Raw genomic sequence first — 21,349 nt, 5'->3', positions numbered from 1 at the left:
TAGATCCCTGATCCTGTTTACTGTTTGTGTGCAAAGTACATTAGTATATGCTAAGTCTGTGTCCTAGTTGGGATAGACAGCTGCTCAGGGTGCCACCCCATAACTTAACCATCAACTTGAGCTATTATTTCTAAGACAAATACCCAAGGATCCACATATTGATAATGGCATTTACACATACCTGATAATTTTCTAAGAGGTAATTGTGACTTCTGGTGACTCTGACATTTGAGGCTCATAACTGACAATCATTTTTTAACTATTCTCAACTGTCATCAAACATGACCTCCTTATACACCAAGTGTGAGTTGTGTCCTGCTCTCAGGACACCCTTTCCTTTCAAGCTTGCCTTCACTGTTTCTTTTTATTTGACTTTTCCCATACAAAAATCTGCACCAAAGGAGGCAGACATGGTCTTCCCAAACCTACATACCTACCAAGTGAATGCTCTTTGTTTTCTGCCCCAAAGAGCCTATGGGTCAGATTCAGAGTGACCTTTACAATGAGTTTGTCCTCCCTTCTCCTCTGGTCTCATTTTTCTCCCATTCTTTCTGGAATTAAATCTACTAAGGACTATTGGTAAAATATGGAGATAGCTCTGGAAGTTGACAAGCAGTTGGGAGTGGGGGACTGTGATGGGAACAATCTGAAAGAGAGGGGCAAAGTGGGAGCAAGTCCTAGCACTTTGCACTATAGAGAGGTCAGAACAAGGGCTACAAATCAAATTTGTCATTGGCTGGATCCACAATTATAAGATACCTGAGCCCAAGGGCTTTAGAGCATCTGTCTGCCATTTGAGCCCAGAACAGGCTGCCTGAATATTGAAACTGGTCCTCCAATTAGCAACAATTGAGCTCAGGATGAGAGCTGTGCTATCCTTTTTCCTCTCCTCAATTTTGTTATTCTAGCAGCTGTCATCACTATTCACATCCACTCACAGACTGTACATAGTAAAGGAGATCCACTCAAGTTTTGTATCCAGATTAATTTTGCAACCCAGCTTACTGTGAATTTATGGAAACCGATGGTAAATGCAAATGCTTGCTGCATTCCCACTCACTGTGGGATGTTCAGAGATATTTACGTTTAGAAGCTGAACACATCCTGGCCTTAATCCAATATTCTCTACCATTATCTAAACAGCCCCAGTTTTCTAAACCCTAGGTTAGCATGACTAAAGAGTGGACCAAAGGAGGGAATATGTTAGGAAGCAGTTATAAATATAAACCACCTTTTAAGATTTACACAGGGATTTTGTTAGTAAATTCAGAGAGCTGTGTTTGCAAGAGCTACATTTTTGCCTGTACGCTTAGAAACTAACAGAAGCATGCAGGGAAATCATCTGTCTCGTTGGCTCCCACCCTCTCTAACTTTCAAATTAAGAGAAGAAGGCAACAAGCCCGGAACCCATGCAGCCATCACTGCTTTTCAGTACGGACCACCAGTAAAATACAGACAGAAAGTGAAAATCCAAACTAACCCCCTGGGCTTATCAGTTAGCATTTTGGCTTTTCCCCCAAATGAGCTTAAGTCATTAAACCAAATAGCAATACTTTAGTCATCAAAATTTAAGGTATATGAAATACTTCAAGGTGATTTTGCCTACTGAAAGACCTTGCTTTTCTATATAAACTTTAGAATCAACTTGCCAATTATTACTGAGACCATCTGGTTGGAATTTTGACTGGGCTTATATTGACTCTATAGATGAATTTGGGGAGAATGCACAGCTGAATAATACTGGACTTCTGACCCATGAACATGTACATAATCTCCATTTACTTAAGTCTTTGTTATTTTTTTTCAGCAGTGGTTTGTAGTTTCCAGGATAGAGGACTTCCATGCCTTTGTGCAATTTATTTCTAAGCATTTTATGCTTTTTGAGGTCATGGTAAATGGAATTTTTTTTTATTTATTTAACTTTTCAAATATTTGCCTGGGAAAACTAAATCAATACCTGAACCCTCTTGCAATCACACAGGTAGGCACCCATTCTACAAATGATCTTTGCCCTCCAGGGTAGCTCTAGGGCTACCTTCTGCCTATACCCTCCGGCTTTATTTCTCTACATTATCTGTATAGCAGAGTTCCCCTTGGACCCAAAATTTTGCTGATACTATCTCCTTCGTCCAGTTTGCTGCCAGCTGCTTGAGTTTTTGTTTAGTTTTTGTTTGGTGGGAGGGCATACACAGGAATCCTTGGATCAGATGAAAAAAGATTCAAAAAGCCCCACTGTAAGAAAACAGAGTGCTCGTGTAAACATATCCTGCTGCCTGTAATGGCTGCATGCTGGAAATGTACAAATTAGAAAATGTCCTCTATTAGCCACTGAGCATTTTGCAGTAAGAGCCCCTTCCCTGTGGCATGTGTATGCTTAAACATTCCTTTGCTGCCTCTATTCTCCGGGGAAGTGATGAGCTGATAACACATTTGTGTATGAGTCACTAGCCAGGTAGAAGACAGCAAAACATACAAGGTGAATACGACTCTCAGGCTCTTGAGTTTACAGTTCAAAACCCAAAGTAAGGTGTGTTAACATTTTTCTAGCAGATGCGTTTCTACCAGGTCTAAATAAGAATCTATGAAGAGCTAAGGCCAAATCCCTAATTAGTAGTCGTACATTTTAAGTCATTTATTGCTATAACCTCCGCTTAGCTCACTGAGCACTGGAAGAGGAAGGTTCCTTCTTTCCAATCCCCATCCTCATCTACAGTCCCACACACCTGGAACTGGACAGAACAAGCAGCTTCCTGGGCTCCCCGTCCTTCTGGTCCTCACAGAGGAAAGAGCTGCCCAAGAAACTGCTCAGTCTGGAGCTGTTGCTTGAAGGTTTTTTCCTTCAAAAATATCTGTAACTCCGTGGAGGAGGAAATATGTTCCTAGCCTGGGGCAAATTACCCTTGAAGTCAAAATCAGTCAAAGGGAGAAATAAAGTGGGAGAAACCCATTTATTGCTTATAAGCAGTTGTCCACTTCTGCTTGCCTGTGTCTCTTGGGACCCAGCTGCAAAAAGGGGCCCCTCCCAACCTCTCTGGTCCAGATATACTCTTGCTCCCCCCACCCTTGTAATCACCTATTGATATGGAGATGGCTACTTATATCCACCCCTTGGAAACACCTAGTGATATGGAGATGCACTAAGGCCAGTTGAGAGATTCTGGAAATATTGCTATTTAACCCACAACATCCCACTACCTTCGAGTACTCTGGGCCTTCTGCTTTGACTGCTAGTTTTCATTCCTATCAGAGAATCCTCCTAGGAACCAGTTCAATCCCCAACTTATGTTTGACATTTGTAGTTAATGCTTATTTCTGCTTGTATCATCTTCGTGGTCTACAGAAGTGAAATTATCCCACGAAGAGAAGAGATAGCATTTATGTAGCACTTACAATGTGCCAAACACTCTTCCAAATGATGCTAATAAAAATGCAGCTTAATCCTTTCAGCAACACCATAAGATAATTACCATTGAAATCATTATTTTGTAGATATGAAAACCAAGGCAGAGTCACCCAAGGACCCATAGCTGGAAAGTGGCACAACAGTCATTCAAATAATGTGCCCCAGAGGGCTCACTCCTAACCAGTAGTATGTTACTGCCTCTCCCTGTGCAGAAAAAAGACAATACAAAGTTAACCCAAGTAACATTCTTTTATCATCTTCACACTTGACAATTTATATTCATAAGCAATATATACACAGATATTTTGGCCCTGAGTGGTTTGAGTGAGAACTGACCCCCCAGACCTCTGTGTAAAACACTTAAAGTCCAAATCGAAGCAAGAAAAATGGGAGAGTGAGAGAAAGAGGGGATAGAGAGAGATGGAAAGACATGCAGAGAGAGAGAGGTAGGGATGGAGGGTAATGACCTAGAGACACAAAGAGAACTGTAAGAAGTGGTTCTGCCAGAGGCCAGAGAGAACAGCAGCTAGAACAAGTGCAGAGATGCCCAGAAGGAACCCTGAGACAAGCCTGGGGATGAAATCTAGTTCACATAAGCACAAACCATCAGGGAGAAGTGAAAGAATGTTACTTGGGCTCCAAGTTAGGGAAGAAACCATGAAGGAACTCTAAGTATGAGAAGCAGCCAGGAGAGGGACTAGGCTTGAGGACAAATAGAAACACACTAGTTATGAGAGGGCTGTCTAAGTAAGGTACCTTCTGGGTCAGAAATCCAGCTCCTGGAGATGTGCTATCTGCCTGTGTACATCCGTTCCCATGAATGCCCTGGCAGTGCCCACCCAGGACATAGCCAGCTCTGCCTTGAAGGCATTAGGCCAAGTGGCAGTTCCTATGCTTCCCAAAGGGGAGAGGGCTGCTTTGCCAGCTCCACTCTCCAGGACCAGACCAAGGTTGCAAGGCCTTGGGGATGGCAGCAAAAGTGAAACAAGTGTCCTTTGTTTTTATTTTAAAAAATACATTTCTTGAGGTAAGTATATATGCTCTTGAAAGTTAAAAAGTACAGGCTTAAAGAAAGACAAAAATAAATTTAAGTCACTGGGCAACATGTTCAAACATATAGAAAGAAAAGACTAAAGAAAGAAAACATATAGATAAAAATGTGGTTGGGCTACAGTAATTCTTTTCCCTACATTCCACTTTTCCATCTTTTCCAAATACTCCACAATGAGCACATACTAATCTTTCTCTAATTTTTATTTTGAAAATTATTTTTTTATTACAGAAACATTAAAGGTATATATGTGCAAAAAAAACTGAAATTATGCCATATCCTACTGCTCAAGATAATTTTTAAGATGTAGTGTATAGATTTATAGAGAAATATTGCTTATTCATTCATGTTATTTATGTATGGTAAAGTTCCTTCTCCACTGATGTCAGTTCTGTGAGTTTTGACAAACACAGTCATGTCACCATCATCACAATCAAGACGCAGAAAGTTCCATTATCTAAAACAATTCCCTCCTGCTGTTCAGTCCTTCCCTTCATGCTCAGTCCATCAACTACTGGTCAATTATTTGTTCCAGTATTTTTGCCTTTTCAAGATTGTCATATAAAGGGAATTATACAGTATGTAGCCTTTTGAATCTGCCTCTTTGTTACCTAGCATAATGCATTTAAGATGTCTCCACATCGTTGCATGTATCATTAGTTTGTTCCTTTTTATTGCTGAGTCGTAATCCATTGTATAGACTGTTTATCTATCAACCAGCCTTAATCCTTAGGTTAAAATATCCATTAAGACATTTGGATTATTCCTAAATTTGAGTGACTGTGAATAGAGAAGCTATGAACATTTGCATACAGTTTTCATTTTTCTTAGGTAAATACCCAGGAGAGGGATACCTGGGTCATGTGATGAGTGCGTGTTTATAAGAAACTGCCAGATATTTTCCAAAGGGGCTGTACCAGGTTGCAGTTCCACCAGCAATGTGTGAGTTTTACTTTCGTCACATCCTTGTCAACATTTGGTATTGTCAGTTGTTGTTTTATTTTAGTCATTCTAATACATGTAAAGTGGTGTCTCATTTTGGTTTTAACTTGAATTTCTCAATGACAAAAGATGTTGCCTACCTTTACATGTGCTTATCTGCCATCTGAATTTCTTCTTTGGTGAGGTCTGCTCAAATCCTTTGCCCATTTTCTTATCAGATTGTTTGTATTCTTATAACTGTGTTTTGGAAGTTATTTACACAAGCTGAATACAAGTTTTTTTTGTCACATATGCATTTTGTAAATACATTCTCCCAGTGTGTGGCTTGTATTTTTATGCTCTTAACAGTTTCAAAGATCAGAAGTTTAAAATGAAGTCTACTTTATCAACACCTTTCTTTTATGGATAGTGTTTTTGAAATTGTATCTAAGAAATCTTAGCCTAACCCAAGATCACAAAGATTTTCTCTGTTTTCTTAAAGAAGTTATATAGCTTTAAGTCTCATATTTAGATCTATGATTCATTTAGGCCTAATTTTTTTATAAGGCATGAGGTACGGGTTGAAGTTCATATTTTTGCCATGGATTTCTAATTGTTTCAGCATCATTTGTTGAAAACACTATCCTTTCTCCCTTGAATGGACTTTACACCTTTCTCAAAAATGATGCTGGAGCAACTGAATATTCATAGGCACAAAAAAACTGACTTCATATCTTTGAAAATATTAATTTAAAATGGATCACAAACTCAAATTTAAAACTTAAAACTATAAATTTTATGAAAAAACAGGAAAATATCTTTCAGATCTATGGGTAGGCAAAGAATTTTAGACTGGACAAAAGCATAAATTTTAAAAACTAAAAAATTGGACTTCATCAAAATGTAAAGCTTTTGGTATGCAAAAGATTCTTTGAAAGAATGAAAAGACAATTTACAGATTGAGGTACATATTTATAAATCATGTCTGACAAAGGACTAGTATCTAGAGTATATAAAGAACTCAATTTAATTAAATCAATTACCTTATACTATAGTTTTGCAAGATGTTATTGAGAGAAACTGAGTAACAAGTACATGAGATCTCTACATATAATTCTCAAAACTGCATGTGAATCTACAATTATCTTAAAAAAAATTTTCTGAAAAATCCATCAGCCATGTCCCTGTGAATCTATTCCTGGAATCTCTATTTTGCTCCATTCCTTATATGTCTCTCCTTTTGCCAATACCACACTGTATTGATTAGTGCAGCTTTATAATAAACCTTGAATTCAGATAGGGTTAGTCTTCTAACTTTGTTCTTTCTTAAAATTGTAGTGTTTTTCTTTAAAAGTCTAGTTCTTTTGAATTTTATATAAGGTTTAAATCGGCATGTACATTTCTCCAACAAAATCAGGCTAGGATTTTGATTGGCATTGTTTTGAATCTATAGGTCAGCTTTGACAATTGACATTTTCACAATCTTAATTTATCAGTTCATGAACATAATCTCTTCCCATTCATGTAGATCATCTTTCATTAGTGTTCTGCAGCTTTCCGCACACAGCTCCTGCACTACCTTGTTAAATTTATACTTAAGTATTTCATGTTTCTGGTGCTATTTTAAATGGCACTGATGTTAAAAATTTTGATCTCCAATTTTTTTATTGCTACTATATAGAAATGTAATTAATTTTTGTATATATATATATATATAGATCTTGTTCAATCTTGCTAAACTCATCTGTGAGTTCTAGTACAATCTGGCTTTGTAGATTCCTTTGAATTGTCTGCAAAGACAATCCTGTCAGCTACCAAATAGAAAGATGTTTCCAAATTTTTCTCTTACAAAAATTACTTCATTGAATGTCCTTTAACATACCTTTTTTGGTCTACTTTATGGATTTATACCCTCAACAGATCCATACATTTTAAATCCTGATTACAATATCTCCACTGCTATTTTATCCTCCAAAGTTGTATCTGCTCTTAGGGCCAGAACCTAGGAAGACAGCTCTTTTTCTCTATGTAGAGCTCCTTTCTTCAACTGCAAGGTGGAATTTTATATTGACCTACTCATAGATGCAACTGTTAAAATCTAGATAGGATCTGCTTGAAAATAGCATCTCCACTTGGTAGAAAAATCCCTTGCTCCTCCCTCCACCCTCATCCAAAAATTTCTGCAGCTCTCATATTGTTGCAGGAAGTGGAGTGATGCATGAGAGGGATGGTCAGAGAGGTTGAAGGGCTGTATTTTTGAAGTAATATCTGTCTTCTAACTTCTGCTTTCAATTATTAATTCAGTCTATGAATCATTTAGACAATATATGCATGCTGTCTCTCCGCTATAATACATCGACTCGGTCAACGTAGACTCCTGAATCTCCAACAAGAGAATAATAGCTAAAAAAGAAAAAGCATCCTTCCACAGAGTCTGTGTGTAGGCAAGTTTTACTGAAGTTTTGATTAAATGAAGAGAATTTAAATGGCAGGTTTGCGAACATATGATTACAAATAAGCCACCCCTGCTCCTAAAAGCCTTCGGGCCACCACCGTTTTCCCTGGCTAAACCATCCCCAAATAGCACACCAGGTTTTCCCCACCTTGCTAACCCCTTATCCTTGTCCCACATCTGTCCTCCACCACCATCCTTTCCCCACCAAATTACCCTAATTAAAGTGGCCACAGTGACTTTATTAAAGTGGCCACAAAGCTTCATACACTTCTCGTAGGTACGAAATACTGTTGTTCTGATTATGAAAGTGAGCTTGGATTAAACCTTCTTCAAAACAGGAGTTGTGATACTGAAAGGAGTTCTATAAACCCTTAGTTAAGAGCAAGACTATACAGTGATTTCCTGTGATTCCCTGGCAACAATGTTTTGCTTCTTCCAAGAGATATAAACTCTACCCCTATTTGTATTTCTGTCTAATCCTACCTTCACAGAGTTTTCCAAATAGTGATCCATGTTTGAGAAATTTCACTGCAGTCATAAGGAGCTAACAGAAAAAAGAAACATGAATTTTTTTAATAGCAATCATTTTTTTTATATCCTTCTATAGGTGAAAAAGAGGTTCTTTCATGTTCTGTTCTTTTTCTCTCTCTCTCTTTTTTAATTAATATGAGGTAAGGAGAAACCTGGAAAACTACTTACAATGATAAGAAAGAAGTAGAATTGACTTACAGGGTAAGCCTTAAAGACAGGCTTGTTATCAGACTTAATATTTGCATAGAGATGATCCTTGTTTAACAGCAACACATTTAAAGGGTCATTTTCTTCAAAAGGCTACAGGCCAAATTTCTGTGGGCTGTTCAAACCATAAATTAAAGTGATTAAGCCTGTAAGTACTACCAACTATAACAATCAAAATGTCATGGCAACAAATGATTCTTCAGCTAAAAGTTGGAGCTCAAGGGTATAAAATTATTTTCCATTAAATAATAATCAGTCTTCTCCTAAAATCTTAGGCTCATGTTGCTTGAAATTGAGTTCCTTTGTTTGAAAGCATTTCCACAATTCCAGTTCCCAGAACCAGAAATGCTTGTCTAATTACCAGGACTCTTAATAAAGTTGGAGACAATGCAGGAACTGCTTGCACTCACTTTTTCATTTTTTTCCCCCAGTATGTTGGGAATGGGTAAGTCATGTTATCATCCTGCAAATTATTGTAGCCATTATAACAAAGGAGAATATCAAAGTTCTCAGTTCCAGTGTTGGATTAAGTTCCATGCCTGAGCTTTATTCCTTTCCAATCAGTCAGAAACTAAATTGCTGGCCTAACATGCATGTAAAATCGGTTTATGAAGCTCATCCACAAGTAAATAAATACAAATAAAAACAACATTGATGCTCTTTCACCCAATGGATTAGATAAATGAGAACCTTTGGCAATACCCAATGTAAACAATGGTATCAGGATATGAGCACTCTGACAACGTGTTCATGGGAATACAAAGTGCTACAGCCTTTTCGGGGTGCAATTTCAGGACCATGACATTAAAAATACATATACCTAGTCATCCCATTTTTAGAAATCTGACCTACATATGTAATAGGAATACATAAGCACCTTTGTGAAGATGTTCTTTGCAATATCTTTTGTTTTAAAATATGGGCGAAAAAAGTAATGTATCCATTACTTGAAGAATAAATAAATAAGCTTTGGTAAATCAATGCAATGGAGTATCAGGCAAATATTAAAAGAATAAGAGAGATCTATATAAACTGCCTTGAAGAGGTCCATGATTCTTCATTAATTAAAATACTCAGTATAAAATCTTTTGATTCTTTGTAAAATTACCAAAGAAAACTGGCCCATGGTCACTCCATATTGACAAAACTTATATTGCAATCCAGAGACATCTGTCCCTAAAGATCACGTTCTGTCAGAAGCTCTGCTATCTTCCACTCTGAAGTAGTGCCAAGGCTGCCTTTTGTGACAAATTCACAGGAAGGCTCTGCTTTAAAAAATTCTCTTATTTGAAAAGCCAAATCTGCACAATAGATTAATTCAGAAGCAATTGTCTCCATCACAATAGTTAGTTCACTTTCAAATAGATTCAAAACAAGAGTCTTTTAAAAGGCAAGACTTCTTGGTGCTTTTAAAATATGACTCCATTACAACACTAAACTATGTTTTCTACCTTTATCTTGTATCTACCTACCACTTCAGCATTTTATTAAAAATAATAATAATAAAGAGAGAAATGTGGTATCCACATATAAATCAAGTATAAAAATCAAATGAGTATTCATATTTGAACTGACTGTTTATAGTTCATAATGCATGAGCAAAACCGAAGGTTTCTGTGATGGCTGCCCTTGTACTGTTCACCATGTAAGAACTTATTCACTAAGTAAGAATTTGTTCTCCATGTAAGAACTTGTTCGTTATGCTTCAGAAGATTGGAGACTGATGAAAATTAGGCTTGGGGTGGATTAATAATTGTGCATTGAGCATTGACTCCCCTATACAGAATTTTATTGTTGTTAACAACCATTTGATCAATAAATATGAGAGATGCCCTCACAAAAAAAAAAGAAAAAGAAAAAAAAAAAGTACACACTTCCAATTGTAAAATAAATAAGTAACCGGGATGTAATGTATAGCATAAGGAATATAGTCAAAATATTGTAACAACTTGATATGGTGATAGCTGGTACCTAGAATTATTATGTATATAAATGTTGAATCACTGTGTTGTACACCTGAAACTAATGTAATACTGTGTGTCAACTACCCTTCAATAAAAAATAATTATCTACAAAAAAAAAAAATATGACTCCATTAACACAAACTTGAAGGGAATATATCTGTTATGTAAATTGAGGAATGCAAGCAATCTAAGACCTCTGGCGGTCCCTTTGCAAAGAGCATTTGGAACAACCTGTCTAACCTGTCATTCTCAGTGTGCAGGTACAAAGGAATTACATGATCATCTATGCCTTATAGTTTACAATTCATCACCTTTCACTAGGCAGGGCAAGTGCACTCACTATTGACATTTAACACAGAATGCTTAAATGTCCTCACTCGAAGTCACAGAGGCCGTCAGTTACCACTCACCCACACGCTGGAGCAGAAGCATTTCCTGGTATATATAATGTTTTCACTTACTCCTTCAGGCCCCTTTTGTTCTCTCTAAAGATCATCCTTAAAAAATAAGAGTTTATGAACTGAGTTTTTCTGCGGACCCATGAAGCCCACATGAATCACAAAATATTTTAATTACAACTTTCTAGCCATTGAAGAGCAAATATCAGAGATCCATTCAATCAACAATCAAGGCCTCTGCTGAGAGGAGCAGAGGCACCTTTTAAACAGTGTGCATACAGCTGAATTAGACAATCAGACGTGCCCAGGGTCGAGGCCAGGCGCAAAACTTCTCCCTTCTCTGGGGCCTTGGGCAAAGCTTTTAACAACTAGCTCAGTTTCTTCCCACCTGTAGCACACATAATCATCGCTTCCTTTGAGATGTCTATAATTTAGTTAGTTGAGGTTTGGAAAGAGTTGTGAAAGCAAAATAATATTCATAAATGGTAAATATTAGCCGATTTTCTTTTCAATTTCATGGTTTCATTTTGGCATCATGTATCACATTACATATACTGAGAAGCAGGAAATATCACCACCTTGTATCTGATTATTCTTGCTTAAGTTACATAAGGGCTAACTTCAGGGATTAAAAACAATTCCAGAGGACTTATAAATCATCATGCATTATTAAGGAAAAAGATTAGTATTTTCCAGGCATCTTACTGTCTTATAATATAGCCTGTTATTTTTATTAGTTATGCTTCACAAACACTCTTGGAGGTGGTATAGGAGTTTTGCCACCCTCTTACAGCTTAGGAAATAGGCAAAAATGCATATATGCGTTGCACAGGCAACTTCCTATAATTAGAACTCATGGTTTCTAAATTACCAATCAATCTCTCTTATGAATCACATCCTCTATACAAAAGAAATGGTCCAAACATACATCCTAGGCAACTGAAAGAAAAAGGTGTATGCTTTTTAAAGACTGCAAATGTCAGAAACAGCTTTCTTTATAGGTATGCTGTCTTGCCAATGGGTTTCAGCCTCAGGCAAGTTCACTACGGATTCAATGTGACCAAAAAAATGACAGTAGAACGTTCTTGGGGTGAAAGGGTTATACCCAACTTTATTCCCACAATGGCAGGTCAACACTAGAATCCCGTCCACTCAGAGGGAGTCTGCACGCAGCAAGCTGGTCTCTGCCTCTCGGCCTCTCTACCGGCACAGCCATCTCAGTCTCTGTCCTTGGCCCTGCCACCACTCCAGCCTCTGCTCAGCTATCCTGCAGCCTTGCAGCCCTGCCACTGTGTCGCCCAGAGTCAATAACGACGTATTGCCCACACATGTGTAGTGAGCTAGCCAGCCAGGGCCAGGTGAGAATCCTGGCCACAGGAACCTTCATTTATCCAACTCCACCCCTCCAGGATTCTTGCCTCTCAATCTATACGCCATCAATCCTCTGCAATGGTCCCTGTGCAAGGAAGCTGGAGCATTATAACCAAATTCCATAATAATATAATACAACATACAAATAACAAAAATAATGACAAATTATGATAACCCTCAAGCCTGAGGAGATCCATTGCCACCAAGTGGTCACCCTGGCTGGATTCAAACCAGTTCTACTCAAAGGAGTTAACCAAAAGGACCATGGGTGGGCCTTACAAAACCCACCTTCTCCAGCCTCTCCAGCAGAAAGTCTTGCAGACACACAGGCTGATCTTGCTGCTTATCTCTGCCTTCTGCTTCGTCCTCAGCAGCCGGAACCGCTGCTCCAGTCTCAGTTGTTGCCACAGCTCCTGTCCAATTTCTCTCTGTCTGCTCCTGCCTTTTCAAACCAACCAACATCTGGGTCCCTGTGACCTTCACGGGGTTGTTTAAATTCTTCCTTCGAGAAGCAGACTGTATTTCCTTTTGTGCTTGATCCTGAGGACAGAAGCAGAGCATGGACTGCTCCACAAGCTGAGGAGGGGGCTGCACCTCTCCTGGAAGAGCCCGCAGTTGCCGAGTCCTGGCTTTCCACCAGCTTTCAACCAGGTGCGGCCTCAACTGAGGAGGGGCTGATGCCTCCAGCACCAACCGGGCCTCCACCCCTACCTGTTCATCAATCCTCCGCTCCTCCACTTCTGGGGCTGACCGCTCCACTAACTACATCCTTCACCTGCCCCATGGCACCCGGCAGCCTGCACTCTCGTGCTGCTGCTTCTTGTGCTGCTCCTTCTTGTGCTGCTTCCTCTCGGGCCACCATGACATCCTTTACCATTTCCACAGCACTTCGTAGTGATGCCATTTCAGTCACCAACAAATTTCCTTTCTCTTGGAGTGGACCCCATTCCTCCACCCCTTCACAGTACCACATGTCCACAGGGGGACACTCGAGTGTCTCCCCGTCCATAGGTGCAGCCTGCTGAAACACTCCTCCCATGTGGGCAGCCTGTTATTTTCCCTGGTCAACAGTGAACCCTGCCAACTGTCACCAATTGTCTTGCCAATGGGTTTCAGCCCCTGGCAAGTTCACTATGGATTCAATGTGACCAAAGAAATGACAGTAGAATGTTCTTGGGGTGAAAGGGTTATACCCAACTTTATTCCCACAGTGGCAGGTCAATCACTAGAATCCCATCCACTCAGAACGAGTCTGCATGGTCTCTGCCTCTGGGCCTCTCTGCCTCCGCAGCTGTCTCAGTCTCTGTCCTCGGTGCTACCACCACTCCAGCCTCTGCTCTGCTCTCCTGGTAGCCTTGCAGCCATGCCATCGTGTCGCCCAGAGCCCTGGGCAGGGCTCTTTATATAGAGTCAATAATGACGTATTGCCCACACTTGTGTAGTGAGCTAGCCAACCAGGGCCAGGTGAGAATCCTGGTCACAGGAACCTTCACTTTATTCATACATGCCTATAAAAAGAAGACTAAGTTCTATAAACTCCAAAGTTCTCTCTCAACCCTTGAAAGTTAAGTCAAGTGTATACTAGAAATTGCCTCTTTAAAAAATATATTTTAAGGTAGGAGATTTTATGAATCCATATTACTATTTCCTCCTGGAATGAAGCAAAAGCCAGTGCCCTGCATGCTGTGCTGGGGAAGTTGGACCTTATTTTAATAACCAAAGGGAGCCCATGGTGGAAGGGAAGGAAGGGGTTGTGTTATGTTTTGGAAAACTCACTCTGGCTTCTTCAAGAACGTTGGTTTAGAAAAGACAGCATACCTGCAGAGAAACAAATTAGGGAAGCCAAGAGATTTTGAGATTGTGGTGGCTTAAATTAAGACAGGCAGTGAGGCTGGAGATATGAAAAAAACAAGAGCTGTTAAGTAGATAAAAATCAGAGGCTGTGAGGAGTCTAGAAGAGATGGGACACAGAGCTCATGAGTAGAGATAGACCTCAGGTAGAAGGAGGAACATCTTTCCCAACATGACAGGAAAAAAGAATAAGAACAAATATGTGTCACAAGAATGAGGAAGGAATATGCAAAAGCCATCAATGAATGTTAGCTGAAGGTGAGAGAAAAGTAGTCAGAAGATGAATGTCAGCAGAAGACAGATGGACCCAGACAACCTCAGAGGAACCGTGCTCTCTGGGAGTTTGTAAGAAGTGGCGAGTGAGCCAGGACTGGGAGATGCTGGCAGAAGGAGTCCTGGGGAGCAGTCGGTTTGAGCTGAAGCAGGAGACAGGGTGAAGGCTCTGTGAGCCAGGGAATGTATTTGCCATAGAACAAAGCTTTGCTCTAGTAATTCCTCAGTTTCCATCAGTTATTCTGAAGTCTAATTCTGATCTCAAATGTACACATTTATTTTTTCTTCCAAGAAAGTGTCATCTATAGATTAAAGGGGCAATGTTATCTAGTTCCACTCATCAAAGGAAATATTAAAATACCTGGCCACAGGGAACACTCCAGCTGCTATTAAACCAAGGTGGCAATCTCAGTTCTAAGACCTGCATACTCTGGGACACGCAGTCTCTGTGCAGTGATCACTGGGCATGACAAATAGCCTCAGTTGTCTTCTAAAGAATAAGATGAATTTCAGAGGTTTGAGCACATGTGTACACACACACACACACACACACACAGAATGGTGTTGTTTAGGGCAGAAATGAAATAAAACATCCTTTGAAAGACATATGCTTAGTAAATGTCCCAGAGACAACATGAATCACTTTGTATTTCAAGTATAAATTCATATAAAGAATACATCAATGTCCTAGGGAAATTTCATAATGTGGCATACAAAAAATGAAAATTAGAAGTCCTAAATTTGTTTTTAACATTATGCATGTCCAAGAATCTCTCCAAAATCACTAATGATGGCCATGAGACAACAGAACGCCAAGGATATTTTTAGAGGAATGTATAACACTTTATTCATAAAAAATAAATTATATGTTTTTTCCATGCCACAAAAGCCGCAAAAGGTCATCAATCCAACTGAAGTATTCAAATAGAAGTTCTGCCAGGCCACTGAGTCCATTCTGCCAAGCTGGGCAGGTGTCTTCAGCAGAAACCCTTCCATCTGGGGACTTCCCTTACTATTTATCTCCTCTCAATTAATCTCGCCAATCCTGATTTCTCTAAGTCAAAATCTGAGCAGCCAGAAGATCCTGTTTATGGAAAATTTTTTAAAGCTTAAAATTTTAAGGCTTAATATCCGAGGTGAAATAGTAATGGTATAAATATTCTTTAACAACCAAAAAAAAATTAACTCCACTCCCTGTGTCCATGTTTTTGTGCTTCTGTAAGACTTTCTACTCCAGGACACATAATTTATATACATGGGGTCAGATACAGAAGCTCAGCCATTGTGCAGGAGAAACCATATAGGGCCATGCTCCCTTGTTTGCCCTTCTGACAAGCTTCCCCAGGAGTACAGGTCTGGAGAAAATGCATACCTCTTACATACAAAGCAAAATAACGATCCTTAGAATTTTACTTTCTCCTTCAATTATTTTTTAATCTTGAAGAGTAAACTCAAGAAAAAGAGCACAATGGTGTGTCTCTTCTCTAAATCAGCTCATAGGCACAAATAAGTTTTTCCTGAGGTATAAGAGAAAAATCTAGAGCTTCTCCATAAAGAAAAAGAAATTAATTCCATGCAGCCATGTGATTATAAAAGGGGGTTTTACTCATGTCCTTCTCTATATAGATTTACGAGGATTTCTGTTGACATGAAGTATGTTGTTTACTGAATTCCTCAAGTGAAGCAAAACCACACATATCTGCTTCTAAAGCAACATACTGAGTCACTAGTTTACCCAGTAAATGTGAAATAGTCATTCACAAGCCTCCCACATACCTGTGAAGTGGACTGAACCATAACAACTGTCTGGGAAAAGAAAAAAACTTTTTTAATGCAAAAAAAATATTTTTAATCACCAATCTAAAAATCAGCTTACAAACCACCTCAACATCAACTCACAGTAGGAATGTACCAGTAGAGTGGATGCTGGTTGGGAAGCAAGAAATCTGGGTGGCTACAGTTGTCTAAGGAATGCACTCTTAGAGCTTTTGCAGAATAGACACTTGATGAAATCATCATTTCCCCCTTAAATTCTAACCCGTGACAATTCTGAAATTGTTGGCCAAGGCACATTGCCTTTCTTCTAGTATTTGCACCGAAGGGTCCTCTTGGCCTGGTCTCTTTCTGTTACCATTGCATGGAACCAGTTGTCAAACTCTTAGCAATCCACTTCTGTAATCTTAACCACAAGGCCATCTTTCCTTTCATTCCCACTGTGTCAGCCTGAGTTCTGGCTCTCATTCTCTCTCACAAAGTATACTGCAATCTTCCTAACTGATTTTGGTCCCCAAAGCTCTCCGAGCACACAGGGTCAGATCAATTCTCTTAGAACACTGCTCAGACCATGGCTGAAAATTAAAAGTGCAAGCTCTTTAGGGTCTTGATCACTTGCCCCCCTCTACAGTGTATTTCTGTCTTCTCAGCTACCACCTGCCCAGCACATACCCCATCCTCAGCTCAGCTGGATTGGCTTGATACACCTCAAGCTTACGCTATCTTCTTCTAACTTTAGTCTTTGCTCCTGTTTTTCCCTCTGCCTGTGATGTCAGTCTTAACCTTGGGAAAACTCACCATCTGCAAAGGACCAAAACCAATATAACTTTTTGTGTGAAATTTTCCATGAAAAACCCATGATAATCTCTTTTTGTTTTCCAACACCCACAGCACTTTGCTCCTATCTCTACTATGATGCTTCTACAATACTTTTGGGCATTTGTTTTTTACATGTGTGCCTTAACTCCCGTCTTATTCATGTATTCAATGCATATACACTGACATTTTACCAAGTATAAGGCACCCTGTTAAAAGCTGAGGATACTGCAGAAGATGAAATGAACATAGACCCTGCTTCCATGGAATCTTAGTTTAGCAGAGAGAGAATTGTTGGATAAATAACTGCAAAACAATTCACAGAATGAATGACAATGGTGATTAGTACTATAACTGAGAGTTTGAGGGGCCCTTAAGCTAGTGGGGAGCATCAGGAAAAGCTTCCAGCTGAAGTAGTGTTTAGATAGAGGTATGAAGAATTTGCAGGAGCCACCCAAACAAAAACAAAAAAAAATGGTGAAAAGCAACTCAGGCCAAGGAAATTGCCATGTGCAAAGCCCCTTAACCAGAAGGCACCTGAAGAATTCCAGTGATGTGTGATCATAGAAGGAAATAGAAGGAGAAAAGTTGCTTAGAATAAGGTATCAAGGAAAAAGGGACCAGATGACATAGTGTGTCCCAGCCATTTAAGAATTTTGAACCTGTTCCAAGTGCTTAATAAATGAGGATATTAAGATACAATTAGAATCTACATTTAAAAAATAGTAATAGTAACTCTGAAGACTGTAAATAATAGAAGGAAGGGACAGAGCAGATGCAGACAGGCTGGTAAGACAGGTATTTCAGCCATCTGAAGAACAAGTGCTGGGACCAAGATGTCACTGAAAAACGAAAAGTGAACATAGTTGATGAGAATTGGCTTGAATCATTTGATATGGCTTTTCTTTTTGCAGAAAACAATAGCTGTTCAGCAGCAATTGAGTATTTAGTAGGCAGGCTTGGCAAGACTTGGTGCTTTGTTAGGTACAGGGGGATGATGGAGAAGGAATCAAGCACTATCTCCAGTGTTCTGGAGAGACGACAAAGGACAATGCCACTTACCTAAATGAAAAAGACAGGAGGAGGAGCAGATTTGGGGGAAATAAATCATCATGTCCACTTAGGACAAGTTTTATGAGAAGCTTATGAGCCACCCAAGACTTCATATGTGTACACTGGTCTGGAATTAAAGGCAAGCTCTGAGATGGAGATGGAGATTGGGAAGCCATCAGCATCTGGGAGCCAGAGGGGAGGATGAGATCATCTATAGACAGGGAGAAAATGAGAGAAACACTCACAGAGAGATGGAGGGAGGGAGAGAGAAGTAAAGCCATGGTCCTTAACAAGGGGTGTTACTAAGAATCACTTGCGGAATTTTCTTCCCTCAAAATACACACACCAGAGACCCAGTACATTAGAATTTCCAGGGTCTGGCTATGTGTAGCTTAAAAAAAAAAACCAACTTCCCAAGTGCTCCGGAGTACAGCCATGAATAAAATAACCAGCAAAGCGATACAAGAGAAGAGAAGCAAAGACGGAGGTCTAAGAAAAGCCGACGCTTACATTTGAGACAAAAAGGGAGAACTGGGGAAGGAGAAAAAAAAACCAGGAGCAGAGTAGTGGACATGAGGAAGCGGTCACACGTGGAGATATTTCTAAAGGTGAAATTAAGGTTGGGAAGACTAGAAAGTGACTATTGAATTCATGACATGGTGACCTCAGCATGAGCAGATTCCACAGAGCAGTGGGTACGGAACACAGAGAGGAGGGGCTGGAGCAGGAGTTGAGGTGGAAAAGAGTGTGAAAAAGCTCAAAAGGGAAGCAGAGAATTAGGGCAGGGTTGGAGGTGGCTTGGGGCCAAGCAGGCCTGAGGTTTCCACCTCACTCTAAGTTCATCATCGGGAACAGGAATTAATTTGATCTGTGACTTCTCTGCATCCCCAAAGTGTCAATACAATAAACAAAATTTAAAAGCTTGGTAAGAAGCAGCTTTGCAACTTACAGGGTCTCCTCAGGAACGTGGATACTTCAAATCAATTTGACTCAGTTACTTTCGTGTATTCTAAAGACTGAATTGACCCTATTATGTACCAGACACCCTGCTCACCACCAAGACACAGGAAGACATGGTCTCTCATCACACATTTAGAAATAGGCTTGTGCCCAATGGGGCCATATGGGTAGAGAGAAATGGGTTTCTAAGGAAGACAGGGGGCCCCTCAAGGGTCTACACTGTACAGCCTAAGTTGGGTGCTCATTTAATTTTATAGCAATTACCCAAATCATGTGTAGCCAAGTATATGTAACCATACAGACTCCCATTTTGTGCTACTTAAACTTTGCTATGAGAAAGTCTAGGGGAAATCTGGACTCCATTCCCTCCTTCTGAAGTTGTGCAGGCATGATAAGACACTTAAAACCAGGAAGCCACTTTGGGGAATCCCAGCTCACAGTTCTGAGCCTTAATGAGTTTTTCAATCTGCACTGACAGTAGGGCTATCCCTTTCCACTTTAAAGGACTAGTTAAAAGCCTTCTTAGCTGAACTCTCTGGCCTCTCCCTTCCTGGGGAACCCTGCAGGTGTAAGGGCCAATTCCCTGAGAAGTTTTGAAACAGTGGAATTCTTCCATACTTCCCAATGTGTTCTTCCATACTTCAGAGATCTGGAGAGAAAAAGAGCTCAGATCTCAAGAACTTCTCCCCAAAAGAGGGTTACACAGTACCAGATTAAGGCCACCTGGCCACTAGAGGGTTTGGTTATACACTGAAATGCAAAAGAATTCAGGTTAACAACACTTTACCTCTTCTGGAGGGTACACTGTATTTTCTCTACCAAATCAGATCCCACCAATGCTGAGAGGTCTCATAATACCAATAAAAGATGTCAGTCAAACACCAATGTCAAAATGAGCACAGAGCTTTAGAACAGTACAGTAATAAATGATATGTGATTAGCAACTTCTCCAAGGAATTATGAAAGTAAAAATCACAGACTATCCATGAGAAAGTTGGAGGGTGTAAAGGGGCAGCCAGGAGTTGCATCCATTCACTACTTCTCAAGATAGAGAACACAGGGGTACGAGAGACTTAGGAAGTTTGAGTGAGTGATGGTAAAGAGAGATTGAATGGAAGATGTTTTGGTCATCTCTGGGGAATGCACTACTCCAGGGCAAGTTTGATTTCAGAGATATTTCCAGTTAAGACCCTTGCTTTATAAATGAGATCCAGGCAAATCTAAGTGCTTATTTTAAAAACATCCTTTCCTGGTTGTTCAAAAGAGAACAAACTTAGGCCCCCTCATAAAATGTGCCTGGAAACTATTAATGTATCAGTGGTCTTAAATGGAAACATTTCCTGTAAATACACAAGATCCAACACGTGTTCACTAAAACTACCTTTTTTTCCCAAAGGATTTCGTACTTTGTAACCATTAAGTAGCTACCATACCTTTGGTAAAATCAAACCCTTCATTTACAGATAAGCCTTTATATTCAAAAAACTTAATAGCTTTATCTAAAATCTTTAGATATCGCTGAATAAAAATTACTATATGGACTTCATTTGTCACTACAAGTTTTAAAAGGCCTACCAATTTAAGACTATTTTAAGTGACATAGTTAACCTTCTTCCCATTTCTCAAATTCTCTGGGTTGTGAGATTTTCCTACCCTATGAAAATTCTGTGAAAGGTCATATATACAAAAACAATAAATGAAACAAAATGGTAAGTCCTTCAATTTTATAAGAAACAGCTCTGATTAAAATCATATTTCTATTCCAAATACTTTTATCTAATTGAAATTGCAGAACAATTCTACACCTGTGTATATAAATTTTTTTGCCAAATCCAGCCCAATCTAGAGTTGGTATAAATCCATTTTTTTTTATTTTGGTATATTAATCTACAATTACATGAAGGACATTATGTTTACTAGGCTCCCCCCTTCACCAAGTCCCCCCCCCACATCCCCGTTCACAGTCACTGTCCTTCAACATAGTAAGATGCTGTAGAATCACTATTTGTCTTCTCTGTGTTGCACGGCCCTCCCCGTGCCCCCCCCCACATTATACATGCTAATCGTAATGCCCCCTTTTTTTTCTTCCCACCCTTATCCCTCCCTTCCCACCCATCCTCCCCAGTCCCTTTCCCTTTGGTAACTATTAGTCCATTCTTGGGTTCTGTGCTTCTGCTGCTGTTTTGTTCCTTCAGTTTTCTTTTGTTCTTATACTCCACATATGAGTGAGATCATTTGGTACTTGTCTTTCTCCAACTGGCTTATTTCACTGAGCATAATACCCTCTAGCTCCATCCATGTTGTTGTGAATGGTAGGATTTG

Source organism: Manis pentadactyla, chromosome 11 (genome assembly GCF_030020395.1).
Source record: "Manis pentadactyla isolate mManPen7 chromosome 11, mManPen7.hap1, whole genome shotgun sequence".
Classification (NCBI taxonomy): domain Eukaryota; kingdom Metazoa; phylum Chordata; class Mammalia; order Pholidota; family Manidae; genus Manis; species Manis pentadactyla.
Note: the sequence above shows the minus strand (reverse complement) of the source record.